Below are 17,497 nucleotides of genomic sequence, written 5' to 3' on the forward strand. Positions count from 1 at the left end.
AGAGACTATCTATAAAGGTTGTTCGAGGCTACCCAAAATAATCACTAAAGATTAGATGAAGCCTCATGTCCATGATCTCATCATTTTTCTTCATTGAATTAAAGGGTCTACTAATGTCTTCCTCTTTAATGATTGGATGTACCACTATATAGATATTATCCTGATAAAAAAATAGTTTCTAGATTGGGTAGAATTGATAGCTAGTTTACTAAGGAATCAGCTTAAACATTCTATGATATCAAGAGAAGACTTCCATATGTCTTCCTACTTGACCTATTGCATCATGTGTGTTAGCAATACTACTTCCCTTCCCATTGAACCTTGGAGTGAAGATGCAATTGTTTACCAATATTGCCCCCTACTACAAAAAGACAAAGTCTTGAGGAATTTACGAAAATGCATGATGTTTTGATAGAAAGTGTACATTTGAACTTTAGAAAAGCACTAATGCCAAGGATATCCCTAGAGGCCCAAAAGCTAGTTTAAATATCTAGGAGCTCTTTCATTCAATTTCATAAGTTTACATACCTATGAGTAGGAGGATTTGAAGAAGAACCTATAAAGCTACCTCAATATGCATTAGATTTTTTTATTATAGCCAAGATATGTAGGCAATTGTTTTCCATGATTAAAGATAATCTACCTCAAGAGAAGTGGGAGTCTATTTTTCCTGTCAAATTAGGTCATTTAGCTTATAGTAATATGATTAATGACTTTGTGATTGGAAGTAACTTGCTTAGTTTTAACCTTAGATTTTGCCAAGGAAGGAGAGATTTTGATAGAAAAGGTTTCGTAGCAAAGGTACTTAGCCTTAAGGGTTCCTAATTTAGAAGAATTTTGGGAAGATTGCAATAATGAGAGAAAGGTGGTTAAAAGAGATCACTTAAGATTAACACTTCTTCAAATTAATTCCATAAAATTGAAGTTCAAACTAGAAGGAATAATTGAAGATGGTTCATATGTTGTTGAACTAGGATGGGAAGAGGCAAGTGAATAGAAGAAAATAGAAATGGACTAGAATTAAGATGAATTAGATGATATAACCTCAAAACCAAATCCATTTTAACTTGTACAAATAACTAGTTAAGGAGAAGAAACTTGAAATTAGTCAATGAGAAACAAACTACAAAATCCCCAAAGGAGGTTTCTTTCTCTTAAACATTAAATTCTGACATCCAAATTTCATCTCATGTTGCAAGTGGTACTTCAACTTCTAAGAAGCAAAAAGGAGCAACATCTCCTAAACAAATCACAGCTCCTAGAACTAGGTCCAAAACTAAATCTGAGGCACTCACACAAAAGAAGGTTTAGAAAGATAAAATGATGAATAAAGGACAAGATCAAGTAGAAGAGCTCACCTTCTTAGATAATTAAGATGGTGATGTAGAATTAATGGAGGCCTCAAATTTGGATCAGCCTTATTTCATGACTCCCCTCAAAGGAAATCAAGGGATAACGACCACATCTACTATTCCACCATGGCTATCAAAATCAATAAGAAAAAAACATAGTCTTCAACTAGTGTCCATACTTGTTAAAGACATTGTCACAAAATATGTAGCTCATGGTTCTAAGAGCAAGAAGATGAAAAGTGATGAATGGTTGATCAAAGACCTTGTGACTGGAGAGGTGAAAATAGAGGTAGCTTCCTATATTCAAAAGGAGGAATTTGGGGAGATTGATGCAGAGGATTTCAAAATTACTATTGTAGAATTGGGAGCCATAACTAGAGATACCAGGAATCACTTCTTCAAATTCTGAGCAGATCACATGTTGACTCAATCTTAAAGGGACAACAAAGAAAAGAAAGAACTAGAAAGGTTGGTAATCACCATAGCCAAGTACATAGATTCTCTAATGAATTTGGACACTCTTCCATTAATTCAGATTCCACAATCTTTTGATCCTAATTCATCAACTAGCCAACAATTGGTCAAACAAATGCAAAAGGGAAGGTTACTCTCAGAAGCAATGCACGAGTGCGTAAGTTCCATAATCAAGGAGGGAAGTAAATTTATCCTAGATTTCACTACCACATATGTGAAGGGCTATTAGGCAAGGTCCAAAACCTTATTTTGGTATAGGAGGCAGGCCAAAGCTAGTGCCAAGCCATTGTGTTTTATGTACCTGAAGTTAAAAGATATGGTGTGTTGAAGTTCCTAAGTGAAAACCCCATGAAGACTATGGACTTGTGCATGTTGTTCATCCTAAAAAATAATATAAGTTTGAAATGTTTGATCTACAAGGGAACCATCGAAGAGATTTGAGTAGTGGAACTTGAAGTCACTAGAATGCATAAAGAGCTACTAAAGGATATGCAAATTGTCAATCCTACAAGTATCTTATAGTTTGATGATGGCAACATAGAGGCTAAGGTTTTAACTAAGAGCTTCAATGACACCATGTCTATGATAAAGGATAGTGACACCTCTACTTCCAAAGACTTCACCATCCTAGCCAACATTGAATCAATGTTATACTTGAACAAGGATCTTATGCCAAGACAAAGTCATGGGATCAGGGAACTCAAGTGGCAAAAAGATGCCTACACATCAAAACTACTCAGCTTGAAGAATCCTTACTCCCACATGATGTAGGAATTTGAGAGCACCTCTTGAAGATAGAAATTAACCAAGAAAGCCATGATAGATGGAGAAAATCCTAGTCAGGATGTTTAGTTAAACAAATGGTTATCTTTGATGTTTGAAATTTTAAAATTGTTTTAAAAACTATTTCTATGTTTATAATTGTTTTCAACCGAGAGGCTAGGTTTTGATGGAGCACTTTTTGAGTTTGTAAAAGACTATAAATGCTAGAGCATTTGGCTAGAATAGGGTTAGATTTTAGTAGCATATAAAGACTCTAATAATTTAGTATTGTTAAAAAGTTTCTTTGAAGGAGATAGTGATAGATAGATAGTAGTGATATATATAGAAGTTGTCTCTTAATTAATTCATGCATTGGAAATATCTGTGTGTGTGTGTGTGTGTGTGTGTGTGTGTGTGTGTGTGTGTGTGTGTGTGTGTGTGTGTGTGTGTGTGTGTGTGTGTGTGTGTGTGTGTGTGTGTGTGTGTGTGTGTGTGTGTGTGTGTGTGTGTGTGTGTGTGTGTGTGTGTGTGTATGGATATATATAATATTTTATTGTGCTTTAAAACTTAGATATTAAGCAGAATCATTTATGGCTACTTCAAGAGTTGTGATGGTTAATATTGCATGACATCTATTGTTGTTTCTCTCGACATTTGTATTTATCTTTATCTTTTAAATTTTGATTTAAGTTACTGTAGTTCTTAATCTAAATCCTGTTCATTTTCGGAAGCCTATGAGCTTTTCAATTTGATGTTAAATTTCTAAAGTTGTAAAGAAATATCTCTGTATCTAAGAGTACATGAAGCCCCTTAAACACTTTTTGGTAAAAGTGTGCAATTTTTTATTTTGATCTTTCTAATTCATTAATGATTTATTTGTGAAGGGAGTTGTACCTATAAAAATTTAGAGGGAAATGACTAACACAACATTTACCCAATTTCTGTGAACTTTATTGGATTTTCTAGACTTGGGCATAGATTGAATTACTAAATTTTGTAGGAAAAGACAATCTATTCACTAACAGATTTTTGGTGACTCTATTGGGGAATCCCTAAAGGAAGATGACTAAGCCCTTTGAAGTAGTAATGAATTATAATGGTCATGTTGCATGAATAAAAATTTCCCTGTTTCATAGCCTAATTTAAGGTTTGAAGAGACACAAGAGGAAATTGTTTCTATTTTAACTTTAATTGCCTGGACATTGTGTCAAAATAACCATCAATTTCAGAAAGTTTTTATTGTTCTTGAGAGAGAATAAGAACATGATGATCTCTTGAGAGGTGTAGCAAAAGTTCAAGAAGAGGCAGTGGTTGATAGACTTTTTCAAGTCCTTGCAAGACCCTAAAGTAGATTAATAGGAGAGTAGTTCTAGTTGATAGAAGGTACACAAGAGGAGAAAGAGAAAAGGGCATTCTTGATGAAAATTTTGAGCCTTTAAAGAATTTGAGTTTTCTTCCTAACTTTAATAGTCTGGACAAACAAAAAAATAAATCTTGTAGTAGACCTAGGTTTCCTCTCAAACATTCTCCTATCTCACCTTTAGTAAAATCTCTCCTTCCACTAAAAGCTTTAGTTCTTTCTCATTTGAACATCCAACCTTTGAAATTTATATTACCCAACATGGCTATCAACCAACCCTGGGGACAAAATATAGCCCTTTGAATGTTGGATTTAATCCTACTACATTGTCCAAGGGTGCAATTAAAGTTTTACCTAAGTTCAGTGGTGATGAAAAAATCTCCACAGATGATCACCTAGGTGCCTTTCATATAGCATGCAGAAATATAAGTCTCCCCACTCAAGAAATATTTGCAAGGCCGTTCATTTAGATGCTCATGAATGCTACCACCAATTGGTTTAATGACCTACCCCAAGATTCTATAGCTAGTTGGATTGACATGAAGACATCATTAAAAAAAAAAAATCAAAACCCTTCATAATGAGTGCTCTGTGTTACTTTAGCTAAGCCAACTAAAGAAAGAAATGCATGAACCCATGAGGGAATTCATAGCTAAGTTTAACAAATTTATCTAGAGAATTTTTATTGCCTCTAGGCCAAAAAGTGAAAACCAAAAGATATTCTTTGTAAATACAGTCCCACCTTATGTAAGTTTTCATCTTATAAAAGACACAGTCACTAATTTGGTTGCTACTCAAAGGTTGGTAATTCAATTAGAAGATGCATTCATCACAGATGGTATATGGAGAAGAGAAGTTCAATCTTTTAGGCTTGCTTCTACCTCTACCCCCCTGACCCTTTGATGTGAAGATTAATGAATGATATGGCTATGTTGAAAAGATAAAAGAATAGAAATAGTGACACTTACCAATCCCCATACCAGGATGGTAATAGATGACAACACACCCAAGTCATGGTAAAATCCCTTTCCTAGAAGCCCCTCAACCAAGGTTGCAAATTGAAGAAGTACCTAAAGAGACCAAGTATTCATTCCATCTAACTATGGATCATGATAGAAAAACTTATACTAATTGGTTAAAATGTTTTCAAATGGTGAAAGATGCTCTTAGCACTAAACAACCGATTGAGTGTCAAAGGGGTGAAGCTAAAAATTTAGGTACCTATTTTCTTGAATATGAATCTAACATAGAAAGGGGAGGAGATTCTTTTGTGAAACTACAAGATCTTGCCTACATGATCTTGACTAGGAATAAAAGAACTTGAAGACCTACATGGGAGCCAATGCAATTACCATATACTCTAAAGGCAAAGAGCACACACATAGTGACCCGACAAGGAGTGTGGATTTTAAAATATTATTCAAAGAAGAGTTAGCATCTAGCACTTTTGTATTTAAAATTATAGAGTTTTGTAAATCCATTTCTATCTCCCTGATGGAATAGTTGAGAATGAATCCTAAGGAGTTAGATAAACTGGTCCAATATGTGAAAAGTGAACCTCTGGAAAATGCCCAATTCATTGATAATGTTGTTGAAAACCAAACATCTCATGAGAAGCCCAATTTTGTATCAAAAGGTACTAGACAAGTATCTAATATAGAACCTAGTGTTCATGTTGTTAAAGCAAAAGTTGAAGAAAGGAAATTCAACCCATTCTATGTGTCTTTATTGCTAAATGAGTAAAAACTCAACAATTTCATTATAGATTTGGGGGCTTTCGATAACATCATGCCAGCTCTAGTAGCTAAAGCCCTGGGTCTAGATCTCACTAAAACTTTAAACATTGATATTCTATGGATGGGAAGTAGGTCCCCCTCATTGATCAAGTCAAAGATGTGCAAGAAGTCCTTTATGCTTGCCCAAACAAGAGATTGAAATTAACCATATTGGTGGCTAACATTCCCACCAGTTATGGGATGTTTCTAAGTAGAACATTTTGTAAAGACATTGGAGGGGAAATCAAGATGGATTGGTCCAAAGCTTCAATCCCAGTGGGTAGAAAGAAGATCAAACTAGAGCCAAAGCCAAAGAATAAATACACAATGGTACCTTTAGACAATCCTAAGGCCCAAATACTATATGAAGAATATCAATTTGGAAACAACATTATTGTACTTGACAATGGACCCAAAGAAAGTCAAGAGAAATTTGACATGAATGCCCTATGGACATTGGAATTTGATGGTAGCTACTCTAACTTAGGGTTGAGTAGTTTTGATCTCTCCCTCAAGAGACTTATTCCCTTTCTCTTTTAAATTGGACTTCCATAACACAAATAAGACAATAGAATAAAAAGCCTTGGTTTTGGGGTTGTAGGAAGCCAAAGTAAGAAAGATAAAGTAGTTGAAGGTAAAAGGTGATGTAGAACTCATTGTAAAATAGGTAAGAAATCAATTCTCTATAAAAAAAAATGATAGATTGAAACACAATAGAAACCTAGTTTAGGATGAGATTGAATCCTTTGATGCTTTCTCCATAGATTTTATTCCTTGTGTACAAACCTCTAAAGGTAATTCTTTAGCTATTTCTACCTCTTTACTATTGCCACATCCCAATTTTTGGAATGATACCTATAGGATTAAAATGATTTATATATCAAGTGTCCCAAATAATATAGACCATTGGCAAGTTTTTGACAATGATTCACAATTAAATAATTTTATTAGATGTATTGGAAACTTTGCTCACATTTTTTTTAAAGGGTTAGATGAGGGTGGAAAATCAGTTAGTGAAGAATTGATTGAGTTTGGAGCGGTGATTCAATTAAAAGGAAATAAAATTCCTAGAGGATTGGTCTCTTTGGAACATCTATTTGGATGAAAAGATGATAGTACCATCAAAAGGGAGAATGATCACAATGAAGGCTTGAAGGACCATGAAAAAATTAATATCAAAGATGAAGGAGATTCTAAATGGATTTCAATCAGTCAAACATTCTCAGAAATAGAGAAGAGCAGTTTGCACAAGCTCCTCATCAAATATAAAGATGTCTTTTCCTTAGGGCACAAATATTTGAAATTTTTAAGAGATGGAGGGTTTAGAAATCACATACCTTTAAAACATGAGGTAGACCCTTTTGGGAAAAAGATTCAAAATTATAATCTAAAAGTGTCCAAACAAATTTTTAAAGAGATTGAAAAGATGTTAAAAGATCACATAATCTATCCAATCCACCATTCAACTTGGATAGCAAAAATTATTCTTGTGAAAAATAAAAATGGTGAGATAAGAATCTGCATGAATTTTAGGAACTTGAACCAAGGTAGTCTTAAGGATAACTAGGCACTCCTGACTATGGAACATGTTTTGCAATCAATTACTAGGTCTAAAGTTATGTCAATGCTTGATGGTTACTCAAGTTATAACCAAATCAATGTTGCACCAGAAGATGAACACAAAACAACTTTTATAACTCCTTGTGGCACCTATGCTTATAATAGAATGCCTTTTGGTTTGATTAATGTGGGAGCAAAATTTCAAAGAGCAATGAATTCCTCTTTTAGAGACTTGCGAGACAAAATAATTGTAATATATTTGGATGATCTGACTATCTACTCCAAGAGGAGGAAACACCATCTAAGAGATCTTGAGGTAGTATTAGGTTGATGTAGACAACATGGCATATCTCTTAATCCTAAAAATTATGTTTTCTTTGTGGAAGAAGGCAAGATTCTAGGAATTATTGTTTCAAAGAAAGGTATAAAGATTGACCTAGATGGAATAAGAGTGATACAATTGTTGTCTCTAGCTACCAATAAGAGTGATTTAAAATTATTCTTTGAGAAAATAAATTTCCTAAGGAGCTTCATCCCTGAGTTCTCAAAGAAAGTAAGGCACATAATGAAAATGGTGAGCAAGAAACACCCTTTTAGATAGAAAGAGGAAGGTAAGAGAGCTTTTGAGGATATTATGAGAACTATTTCAAATGCTCCTATGTTAGTAAGCCTAGATTTCAAAAGAAATTTTATTATTTACTATTATGCTTCAGAGCATACTCTGTTTGATATCTTGACCAAGAGAAATCATCGAGATGAAGAAGCCTCAATCACCTTCAAGAGCATCCCTTTGAAAAGGTATGAGTTGAATTACACTCAGATGGAGAAATATGTATTTGTTGTAGTGAAAGTGGTGAAGCAATTCAAGTATTATATTTTGCATTCCCATTCTATTGTATATGTGCTTAAGATAGAGGTTAAGAGCATACTAACTCAACAAGAAATTGGAGTAAACAAAAGATCAATGTGGGTGGCTAGGATTCAAGAATATGATCTTACAATTAAACCTACTAACTTGGTTAGGGGACAAGGTTTATGTAAATTGATTACAAAAAAAAAAGGATCACCACTAGAAGACACAGTGACCGTGCCCAATGTCTTGCTAGTTAGTTCAACTAATCCTTTGTTCTCTAATGTATTATACATCTTCACCTATCATGATAGCCCCATGAATTTGATTTATAAAGAAAAATGAAATCTTAGGCTAAGGGGAGCAAAGTATGTAATTTCTCTTTGCGGGTGTTGTATATGAGAGGTATAGATAGGACCTTTTTAAGATGTGTCGATAGTGAAAAATAAGAGAAATTATTGAAATTATACCATTTAGATGTTTGTGGTGGACATTTTTTCTCCACTTTAACAACTTTAAAAATTCTCATAAATTCTTTCTACTAGCTAGTTATGTTTAAAGATGTATACTTCTACGTGAAAAATTGTGAGAAGTGTAAACTCTTTGATGGGTGCCCTCATCTTGCAACATTGCCACTAAGGCTAGTAGTGATTGATAAACCCTTTCACTAATGGGTTATAGACTTCATAGGACCCTTAAATCCTCCATCCAGTACTAATCATGTGTATATCCTAACTACCATAGATTATTTCACCAAATGGGTGGAAGCGGCCCCAACTAAGAGGGCTAACTCATAAGTGGTGTGTGAGTTTTTGATGGATTACATATTTGTTAGGTTCGAGGTTCCACAAAAGATAGTGGTAGATAATGTAACCTATTTCTCATTTGAAGAGATTTCTATATTTTTCTATGAACACAACATATCCTTGGCACATTCTTTGGATTATTTCCTTCAAGGTGATAGGTAAGAAAAGTCTAGCAACAAGAACTTGGTCACCATAATGAAGAAATTGGTAAGTGATAATGCCTAGAATCGGCATAAGAAATTATTTGGAGCACTATGGCCTAACAAGATTAGACCTAAGAGAGCTATTGGCACAACTCCTTTTGAATTGGTGTACAGATTATGAGCTCAGGTATCCCTACCTTTGGAGTTATCTGCCATGAGGATGCAATCGGTAATTGAGGATCCATTTTTTTGAGACTCCTTCAAAAAAAGAGTGATTTATTTGAATAAACTAAAATAATAAATGGATAAACTTGTGGATCACATTGCTAAACACTAGATGAAAGTTTTAAAAAAATTAACATGAGAGCTAGACCTTGTAATTTCACAAAGGGAGATGAAGTTCTTTTATGGGACAAGAGTAGGGAGTCCAAAAGGGCACATGGTAAATTTGATTCATTGTGGAAAGGTCCATTTTTAGTCACAGAATCTATTGGTCCAAATGTTTTCTGCCTAAGTTACCCAGATGGCACTGGTTTGCCCTTTACTTATAATAGGAAAGACCTAAAATTTGTTGAAATTGTAAACCCTCAAAAGGTCCTTCCCATGTATATGCCCTTTTTGTTTTCTTGTTTTATTTTGTTATATTTTCTATTGTGCCCTATTTTTGTGTTCTTTTGATTAGATTTATACCCAGTATTCTGAGTTCTCTGTATACTCTGTGTACACAATCCCTAATCAGAGCCCCTGTTAGCCCTAATTTTGAGTTGCTATTATAAATTTTTGGTTCCTTTTTAAATCCAAAACCTCATGTTGACATGTTCCTCATGTTTTCTTCCTTTTAAAATTCATCATGCCTTGCATATGGGAGTTGGTCTTGTGATGCCTTTTTGTGAATCTTGTTTTGAACCACTTTGAACCTGTTTGAACCTTGGTTCAAAGTAGTTCAAAGTAGTTCAACCAAAGCTTTTTTATACTAACCTTTTTCTACCAATGGGACCTACTAATTCTAGAAAAGATGTTTTCTTGAACCACTTCGAACCACTTTGAACCTTGGTTCAAAGTAGTTCAAAGTAGTTCTACTACTGAGGATTTTTTATATGGATATTAATGATTCTTAAATGGATGATAGTTCATGAGAAATTAATCAAGGTGTCAGAGTAATGATTAAAAGGTCATGTTTAATTTATCATTGTTTGAACTGAAGGCCTAGTTGTCATCATGATTAAAAGGAATGAAAATCTTTCATTTAGGGGCCAAATGGATGTTAGGAGTTCATAAATATTGCAAGGACATTAAGGTAAAGTGATCATTTAATAAAGGAGTCCTATCACAATTTCAAGTGTGCATGTTAAGCTACAAAAATCTCGCCATGAATACCTCATTATGAGGTAGTACATTTGATAGTATGTTTCCTTGCCTTTACAACACCAGTTTCAAACTTAATTGTTTTATCATATGCAAAGGAAAATTAGAAGCGAAGCAGCAATAAAGGAAGGGAAGTGGTCTAGTTTTATTTTAGCTAATTATAGGTGAGACTACATAAAATCCCTTGTCCTTTCTTCTATGGTGTTACTTTGAAGAACAAGAGTAGTGTTGGGTTTTTCTTTCCTTTGTTTAGAATGAGGTCTGTTATGTATTTCATTAGGAATATTTTCAATCTTGAGTGTAAGAGACCTATCATTTTTTAGACTAATTTAGAAGGAGTCAAGGTTGAGAAGCTACAAGAGAGTTTTATTAAACAAGCTAATGAGGTTAATGGTTGTTAAGATATCCTAACAAGTGATCTACTTGAAGCTGTTACTTTTCCCCTTGCCTTTTTAAGTCCTGGATTTCTTCAGTTGTGCATTAATCACTATGATGCAAGAATCAAGAGTATTTTGAACAAAGATAGGGAACTAGTATTTTCCATCACTAAGGAGATTTTCTTGTTAATGTTGCATCTACTTGAGTGCACTTTTACTACTTTTAGCCTTACCTAATCTCTAGTTGAATACCAAGAGAACCTAGGTAAGTACCATAACATGATGGCTCAAAAATGGGAAAAGACTAACTATAAATGTTTTTTGAGGCTGCCCAAAATAATCACTAAAGATCACATGAAGCCTCATGTCCATGATCTCATGGTTTTGCTACACTGGGTTAAAGGGTCTATTGATGTCTTCCTCTTTGAAGACTAGATGTACAACTACATAGATATTATCCTTAGAGGAAATAGTTTCTAGATTGGGTAGAATTGATAGCTACTTTACTAAGGAATCAACTTAAACATTCAAGATATCAAGAGAAGACTTCCATATGTCCTCCTACTTGACCTATTGCATCGTGTGTGTCAGCAATATTACTTCCCTTCCCCATGAACCTTGGAGCGAAGATGTAACTATTTAACAATATTGTCCCCTACTATTAAAAAAAAAATGTGTTGGAGGAATTCAAGAAAATGCATGATGTTTTGATAGAAAGTGTACATTTGAACCTTAGAAAAGCACTAATGCCAAGGATATCCCTAGAGGCCCAAAAGCTAGTTCAAATATATAGGAACTCTTTCATTTAATTTACTAAGTTTACATACCTATGAGTAGGGGGATTTGAAGAAAATGTAAAGCTACCTCAGTATGTATTAGATTGTTTTATTACAAGTAAGATATGTAGGGAAAAAAATTCCATGATTAAAGATAATTTTCCTTAGGAGAAGTTGAAGTCTATTTTTCCCATCAGATTTAGTCATTTAGCTTACAATAATATGATTAATGCCTCTATGACTGCAAGTAGTTTTCTTAGTTTTATCCTTAGTTTATGCTCACAGGGGCATCACAATTGGGACTCAAATGCCAGTATTGCAATGGTGTCAAGGAGAATTGCAAGAAAAAAATTAAAATCACCACAAATTACACTGTCATCACAATTTGGCCCCAAATATTGTAGTGTCATATACAGTACACTATTCAATCTACAAGATTGATAGAATTTGTGAAATTACTCTCAGTGAAAAGTCAATCAATGGATTAGAAATGTTCAATATGGACAATCCTCATCCACTCCACATGTCCCATGTATTAGCTTTAACTTCCTCATGACTCAGACATCACATAATCTTGATTTTATCTAGAGTGAGATAACCAGTAACCTTGTGAATCGTCTTCTTGGTTATCTCAACTAGTCCATTATGTAGCCAAACTTTCATATCATGGATCCTACTCAGTACAACCTTGATCCATTTGATCTTAAAATTTCTTGGAAACTCTAGGGCACAAGTTAACCCTTTCCTTTCAACAATTTTAAATTTTTCCTTCAAAACACCTTCATCACATAGTTTCTCATATGCTTCTCGAATCTTGTAATTACCAACTTCTCCAATCTTGCGCATGTAGAAACTTCACACATCATGTATCATGATTACCTTGGGTGGTATCAAGCATAACACATCCATTGAATCACCTTTCATCGCAATCTCAGGAATAGGACAAAATTTAGGTGGAGGACAGGTGTCACTCCACACTAATTGAATGTTACTAAACTCTACTCCTTGACTCTTTCCTTTGGATGATGAAGCTGCCATAATTCTCTATTAGGATTTGAAACATCTCTCTGGATTGCTTGGCACCACTCAAATCTTCACTCTATCAAGCTTCTATCTCATATTTTCTCTTAATTGCCTTAGGATCTATTTTGTAAATCACTCAAATTGCTTTGTTCTCTCATAATATATATGCAAGGTATGAAATAATGTCTTCAAATATCAATATATACTATATTCTACTCAATTTAGGGTCTTCATTAATGTTTTGTACTTAGGTAAGTGGAAGCCAACTATCTCAGTTGATATTGTGCCTTTGAACTAGGTTTCCACAATATAACTTGGTCTCTTCCATCTAACTCATACTATACACCAGTTTAACATCTAAAGTACTCAGTCCATGTTGTAATGTTTGGTCAATATAGACAATTTTATTGATGTTTGACACTATTTTTATAAATGATTCTTTTGTACTAATCCTTTCATAGATCTATTCTTATGCATATTTACTTATGCAAATATGAACTTTAGTACATTTTATGTTTGGAACTGATGTATGATATATCATGAAATATATAGTCTCTAACATACCTTCTTGATTAGTTTGAGATGATATGATCACCTTCTCCATTGGATTGGGTGATCTCAACTCTATTTTTTCCATCTTCTATTTTCTTCTTCCATGTTTGTTTCATATACTTCTTTATTTGATCAATGTCCACTTTTCCTTTACCCTTGGTATGATTTGTTGTTGGTACTTGAGTCCTATATTTTTTCTTAAATGTCCAAACTTGTGACATTTGGAACATACATTTTTAGGTTCATAATTCTTCCTTTGATTGGTCCAATAGGTTTTTCTATGTGATTTACATTCATATGTTCTATGTCCATACTTTTTACAATTGTAACAATAGCCTTCAAATGTAGGTATAGTGGATGCATTCTTCATTCTTGATCTACAATCATGTATTTAATGTCATTGGTTCTTCTAGTAAAAATAATAACTAGTAAACTTAGATTTATTTTTTTACATACCAATTTTCTTTTGGACCACGTTTTCCACAATGATAACATGTTGGGTTTTCCTTAGATTTTGTATTCCTATGTTCTCCATTCTTAGATGATTCTCGTTGCTCGATAGATGAATTTCCTAAACCAAAAGCCCTACCAGATGACCTCATGAGTTCTTCAAAGTATTTTATTTCTTCCTTTGGCATGTTCAAGTTTTTCACAAGTTCTTTCTTAGTTTTTAGTTTATTCTTCAATAGACCCTTATGTGATCTCAGATCTGTTATTTCCACATCCTTTCTATGCAACTACTAATTTACAAGTATCATTTGATTAATCATGTCTAGTTGAGTGCTTATGATCTTTTTTACATTAGATATCATTTCTTCAAGTCTAGTTACCATTATCCTTTTGTCTTCCTTAGCTTTCTTCTTTTTCTCAATCACTTTACATAGTCTTACTAACTAAATCTCATGTTCTCTTTTTAGTCCTCTAATTTCTTCATTCAAGATTCTATTATTTTCTAGTAGATTTTTAGCTTTTGTATCATTCTCACTTGAAATTCTAGTTCCAAATAGTCCTTCAGTTTCAACTTCTTCACAATTAAACTCATTTTGCAGAATGGCCAATTACTTCCTCCTTTTTAGTGATTTCTTTAGTTCTTGTCTTGCTATTTCAAGTTTTTATAGTATTAATTGGATGTCAATCACCTTATTGACAATAACTTTGTCTAATTTATAAGCCTCCATCTCTTATATCTAAACTTCAAGTTGTTAAACTTCTCCAAGAGAACTCTTCTCTAATACCAATTATTGGAAGTCTTAATTGAAAACCAAGATACTAAGAGGGGGGTGAATCAAGATCCGTAACACTTAAACCTTTTAACAATTCTTTCTTGTATTTACCATATTTACCATCTCATATCCAACGCCTTATGCTTGCATAACTTATGAAATAAAATGTAATAACATATAGATCTAATCTATCAATTACATGCATGAGATGTAAACATACAACACAAATATTTGGTTACCTAGAGACACTTCAATTTGAAGGTAAAATTGTGGTACCGATGACATCCATAAATCTTCACTATTGCAGTAATAAACTTAACATATTAGGTTACAATATTTGACCATATATAATGATCTAACCTATGAGGGGTCTACCCTATTAAAAGATTTTGAGATTGTTAGATCTCACCCTATTAGAGGATTTTACACTTACAACAAATAAGGACTCTTCTAGGAGATTAACAAAGATCTATTAAGACGACTCTATTAAGAGATTATCCTTGACTCAATTTGTTAAAATTGATTCAGTACCTGATCCTCAATCTACTCTGATACTCAATTTGTTAAAATTGATTTAGTACCTCAGCTTTAGTCTACTCTTATAAATTGGTTTTGGATCTCCTATCTTCAATCTAATCTTATCTCTAATCTAATATAACTTTACTATCTTTCACTACTTAGAAAAGGTCGCTTGCTCTGTTATGCAAATAAAAGAGCTTAACTCTTCTATCTTCTTCAAAAAAATTCATACATTTACACTTGAATTGCATGAATAACTTGTTCTCTCCTAATAATCACCATACAATCATCTCTCCTTATCAAAATAGGTTTAGATCTGTTCTATTTAAAGATTTCATAAAGAATTTTCTAGATGCTTCTTTATTTTTCCTCTTCATCTATTTTTTTAATCACAAACATAGAGATCTATGATCCATATCATAAAATTCATAATAACCTCTATAAAAACCTCTACAAGAATTAAATATCTTGATATTGTCAGCTTGAAATGGTTTACCTCAAAGTTTGTATCATCCCTGACTTGAGTGTCAATTCTGCATTGCTCGAGACTAACTATCTCTAATACTCGACACTCACTATATATGCTACTAGTGCTCAATCTCTACCATGTTCAAGACCTTCTATGTAACTCAACATCAGTGTGCTTGAACTGCTCAATAAATATTAAACTTGACTTACATTGAAAATACTCAATGACCAAATGCTTTCTTGGCTCCTATAGAGCTCAATATTTACATGTTTATTTACAAGTCTATATATGATTCGACCTATATAGTGTAGCTCAGTTGCAATGAAAACCTTCTAACTTAGCCTAGTATATGACTAAGTGTTTGACACTAATAGACAACAATAGTTAGAGATATCAACAACTCTCATTAGATAAATTACTACACATTATTAAAAAGGTTTTAAAATGACTCAAGAGATAACCATTACCATTATAATTTTATAGATGACGAATTTCCATGTATTAAGGCATAATGAATTACTATCAATTTCAAAAGTTAGAATATTAAATTGAATTATGTCATGGATGCATTTTTTTGTTGCAAGGATGAATCAATTTGATCTAGGATATTGACAGTGGATTTGGTAGAAAAAGTGCTAGGAGATACGTATGTAAGGTCCTGACCATAATGAGAAATGGTAGAATATAAAAATATATTTTATTATAACTGAGAATGGTTTACAACAAAGAAACACATATAATACTTCTGAGAAAGAATAATAAGATTAGGAATGCTAACGTGAGGGATAGTGTTTTGAAAAGAAGTGGTTATGAGTGGTGAAGCATAACTAGAAACATTTTTTATTAAGGTGGGAATAAGAATGGAATTATCACTGTTAGTTCTAGATAATATGAAACCAAGCTTTTGGAAACAAAATCTAATAGGTTTGGTATTTTTTTATCATTGAGATGAGAGATACTATGCAAGATATTAATACCATATTCACCATTATGCTTTATCTTCTCCAAAACTTCTACCATAGAGATGACCTTGGGAGTAGAGTTTTATTGTCCTAACCATTGCTTAACATTTTCCAAATTATCATAAATATTTTTCACTTACAGTTGCATATGAGTAGGAATATTTTTTCTCAATAATAAAATGAATATCATTAGTAGGCATGTTTATCTCATCAATATTCCTAGGAAACATAGATGACCCAAGATCAAAGGAACCCATAAGTATAGAGATCATCCTAACCATAATTCTATACTTAGGTATCAATGAAAAAGGACTCATGCACAAGGAGATAAAAGCTAGAGAGATCTCATGTAAATTTAAAATTTGAAAGAGATATGTAAACATTGATCGACTAAGCACAATTGCACATTTAATTAAAATCACATTTAACTATAAAATAAAAAATTAATATCTAATGCATAAAGGGGATCCAATACCAAAAATAAAGTATAAATTTCATGCACCCATCCACAAAAATGTGCATAATAAAAAGGGAAGAAATGAAAGAGTCATGTTACTCTATTTCCAATTTACACAGTTGGAAGGAAGATGTCGCAATAGGCTCTAGTAAGACATAAAAACTAAGTGAGACAATGGTTCTTCAAAAAAATGTGTAAATTAAAAATAGAAAGATGCAATCTAGAAAGCACCACACCAGTGTGTCCCAATATTGGACAACTTTGCCGTAAAGATCAACATTCTAAGAAATATTTACTTTCAAACATCTATTGTTGGATAACTATTAGGATTTGGAAGATGAAGTAAACTAGTGTAATTTAGTGTTTTCTTTAAAATTTTCTCAATATATATATTTTTAAATTAAAATTGATTTGTATCCATTTTTCCTTCTTCCAAAAATTGGTTTGTATGAAAACATAGAATTCTTTAGGACTAACTGTAGCTTGGATAAGCATAGCTTTTTTCCAAAAATGATAAAGATACAATCATTATGAGGTTAGATTTTAACATCAATTTTTGGTATCTCTAAGTCTTGTTGTCTATTAGTGTCAAACTTTTAGTCATATATAAGGAAGAGTCAATAGGTTATCACTACAACTGAGCTACTCTATATAGGTTGAGTCATGTAAATACTTGTAAATAATCATGTATA

The sequence above is a fragment of the Cupressus sempervirens genome, chromosome 1 (assembly GCF_028749045.1).
Source record: "Cupressus sempervirens isolate cs-2001-9-10 chromosome 1, ASM2874904v1, whole genome shotgun sequence".
Taxonomy (NCBI): Eukaryota; Viridiplantae; Streptophyta; class Pinopsida; order Cupressales; family Cupressaceae; genus Cupressus; species Cupressus sempervirens.